Source organism: Coptis chinensis, chromosome 9 (genome assembly GCF_015680905.1).
Source record: "Coptis chinensis isolate HL-2020 chromosome 9, ASM1568090v1, whole genome shotgun sequence".
NCBI lineage: Eukaryota > Viridiplantae > Streptophyta > Magnoliopsida > Ranunculales > Ranunculaceae > Coptis > Coptis chinensis.
The window spans coordinates 79,716,837-79,720,509 of record NC_141464.1 but is presented as its reverse complement, the minus strand read 5'-3'; the positions used below and the strand labels follow the sequence as shown (position 1 = coordinate 79,720,509).

Genomic DNA, 3,673 nt, shown 5'->3' with positions numbered 1-3,673 from the left:
GCGGATACATCCCCAGCCATGATTATAAACCACTGAAGTTCTCTAAATTTAATGTCAAAGGAGATCCGGTCTCTCATGTGCTCGGTTATCATCAAGCAATGGTGGGTTTTTCTAATTAAGGAAGATCATTATTTGTGCTGGTATTTTGCTTCAAGTTTGACAGACTCGACACTCATCTGGTACACGAAGCTACCTAGGGACAACATTCACGAGTTTAAGGAGTTATCCATAAATTTCATTACGAAATTCATTTGCAACCGGCCTTACACTAAGATTGATGATGCACTGTTTGGCACAAAAATTCAGAAAGACGGGCGTATCGATTAGGGATTTCACCAAAAGATTCAACGAGGTTCAATTGTATGTTGACAACGTCAATAAGACCCTCGACATAGTTGCCTTTAGGAAGGGATTAGATCTCGCTTCTGGTCTATACACGTCTTTGAAGAAAAAGAAGCCTGTGAACATTTAACTCTAGGATCCCTTTACCCCATTTGTGAAGCCCAAAAATATTTCCTTCTTAGCTCTAGGATCTAACTTGCTCTCCTTCACATGGTAGTAAGCAGTTGATCCAAACACTCGCAAAATACTACAATCAGCTGGGTTACCTGACCACACCTCATAAGGCGTCTTACAATCTATAGCTGGAACTTGTGACCTATTATACAAGTAACACGCCATGGACACGGCATCTGCCCAATACTCTTTGCCTAAACTAATATTAGACAACAAACATCTCGCTCTTTCAAGCAAAGTTCTATTCATTCTCTCTGCCATCCAATTCTGCTGAAGCGTGCCCCTGACTGTCCAGTGTCTAGCAATGCCCTATTGCGCACAAAACTCTTGGAAAAACCCATAGGTATACTCAGTACCATTGTCAGATCCTAGAGTTTTCACCTTCCTATCTGTGCGATTCTCAACCCTTGCTTTCCACTTCTTAAATATCTCAAACACTTTATCTTTCGTTTTCATCATATACACCTACACATAGCGAGTATGATCATTAATGAATTAGACATAATAACGGTTACCTCCTTTTGAAGCCACTCTGGAGGGTCCCCACACATCCGTATGCACATAATCAAGGATGGCCGCCGTCTTGTGCTTGCTAGAACTGAACTTGACTTGACACTACTTCCCATATAGACACAGTGCTCATAGAATCCCATGTTTAGCTTCTTCAAGTCCTTCAAGAACCCTCGCTTGTACAACTCAGACAAACCCTGTTCACTCATATGCCCTAAACGCATATGCCATATCTTAGTACACTTAGAATCATCACTACATGCACCCACTGCTACATTGTTTGTCACCGTACTACCCATCAAAGTATACAAGGTTCCATGTCTTTGACCCTTCATAACAACTAAAGAGCCACTAACAATCTTTAGGACTCCACCTTCCCTCACAAACTTGTGGCCTTTGGAATCCAAGGTACCAAGAGAAATAAGATTTTTCTTTAGCTCAGGAACACGTCTTACATCATTTAAAGTCCTCACAACACCATCATGCATCTTAACCCATATAGTTCCAATCCCAACCGTCTTGCACGCATGGTCATTACCCTTCAAAATGGAACCACCATCAATGCTCTCATAAGAAGTAAATCACTTTCTATTCGGAAATATATGGTAGGAACACCCAGAATCAAGAATCTACCTGTCGGCCATATAGTCTTGTGTGGACACACAAAGACTCACATCTTCCACTTCAGAGCCCGAAGCAAAACTTGCCTCAACATTAGCCTTACCTTTCTTCTTACCATTTTTCTTGTTATCTTTCTTCGGGTGAGGACACACTACACCATAACTGCATTTTTGTGACATAGGCTTTTGAGGCTTTGTGATGCCAGAATGGCATCAGAAATTTTGTGACAGCAATTAGGCGTCAGTATTTGTTTTTTAGCGTCACAATAAATCAAAAGTTATTTTATTTTTTTAAGAAAATTTTGGAAAAAATTAGTGACAGCATATAGGCGTGAGATTTTAGCTAAAAAAAAGTTGAAATCAGCGCACGTTTCTGCACAAGCGTCAAACATGAAATACTTTGGGTTTCTTCTCGATCTCAACTCTCTGAAAGAGTGAAACCCCTTGCCCTAAATATGCTCTTCCTCCCCACTTCTTCATATTCCACTTCCTTCCCCTAATTTCGACGACGGTGAATTGAAGGCAACAGCTTTGTTTATCCCAACATCTCCATCTTAAACAGAGGTACTCTCTTTTCAATCTTTTAAGGTTACAGTCGATGAAGATAAGTTTTGTTTGTCTTGATTTTTGTTTTGGGGTTTCTAACGTGATTTCGTTTTCTAGGGTTTATAATATTGTTCCTATGGAGTTTCTCCACCCAATTTGCATCAGATTCAGAAACGAGAACCATCTGTGTGAGAACCCCACTCTCTTCTCTACTCTCTTTATCAAAACAAATCATCTAACCACATTCTCTCCTCTCCTTCTCATATCTTCAAACCCCATTTTTATCGCTCTTGACCATTTACAGGAATATTTGGTAGTTGGGATCGGAAAATGTGTTGAAAATTGATACAATTCAAGTTGGAAAAAATGAAGTATTTTTTGCAGAGGAAGCAATAAAGTGTCCTATTAACAAGCTGATTGATGGTGTCGAATTTGTTGGAAAACACGATGGAGAAGTGACGGCTTTATCCATTGGCACATGGATGACTACTAGTTTAGTTTCTGCGTCGATAGATGACACGGTTGGTATCTTCACATTTGTTCTGCGCTAGGCACTTTTATTTTGGTTATTCTAAAATGTTCTAGATACTTCTCTAGTTGATTAAGAGGCGTGAATTAAATTCTTATTGTTGTACATTTGGCTTTGTGTCTGTTCTGTAGTTGTGTCTGTTTTTCTTTTTTGCCTTTTGCTTTATTTTATTTAGCTTGCGTATTTGCTTTGGGTATTAATTAGTTGGGTGTATTGTGTGTGTGTGGTGAGGGAGTTGGGTCTGGAGTTCTGGTTTTAGTATTTTTTTTTCCTGATTCTAGGTGTTGATGTAATCTCTAAATTATCTCAATATATTTAGATTGATGGATCAAAAATAAAAGTTACATTTGTGGCTTGGAATCATGAAATGACGTGGACAGTGAGGAGGATGATCACATCCGATTTAGGTCGAGGATGACGTGGAAGGGGCCTGATCAGCGGAGGATGGCAGCTGATGTTAGTTGTATTTTTTTTTGTAAATGGGGGAGTTCTTAGTTGTAAGCTTGGGATTTCTCTTTGTAGGGTAGATTTCCCATTTCTTTCTCCTTGCTTCCTTGTCTTGGGATTTTTCCTTGTCTATTTTCAAGTAAGGCCCAACAGCTGGAACTTGAGAACCAACGACTAGGTATACTGAAGCCGTACTAGTCCTAGTTAGCTTGGTACATGTCTAAGTCTCCGCGAATAGCCGCTAACTACTAGTTAGTGCTTCCCCAGATGCTGCTATATTTGCCGGCTTTCATAAGTATGTCTGAGACTCCTAGTATAGGTTGACACCCTACCGGCTGGTGCCTTTAGGTAAGGATAGCTGAAAAAGAAACCCGTTTCATATAGATCGAGACTTGTAGCTTGATTATTTACTCATTCCATACTGGTAAGAATTGCAGAAAATCATTCTATAACACTTCTTCTTCTTCAGGATATCCGACGATCAAGACAATTCCCATCAAACTCT

General features: G+C 39.7%; 1 long non-coding RNA gene across 1 annotated transcript; it reads left to right on the top strand.

Moving 5' to 3' along the window:
- The first annotated feature begins 2,120 nt into the window (after positions 1–2,120).
- Positions 2,121–2,639, top strand: LOC147478465 (uncharacterized). The gene is made up of 3 exons (XR_015207628.1): positions 2,121–2,210; positions 2,310–2,380; positions 2,497–2,639. It is a non-coding gene; the product is annotated as an uncharacterized LOC147478465 (long non-coding RNA).
- Positions 2,640–3,673: the final 1,034 nt, after the last annotated feature.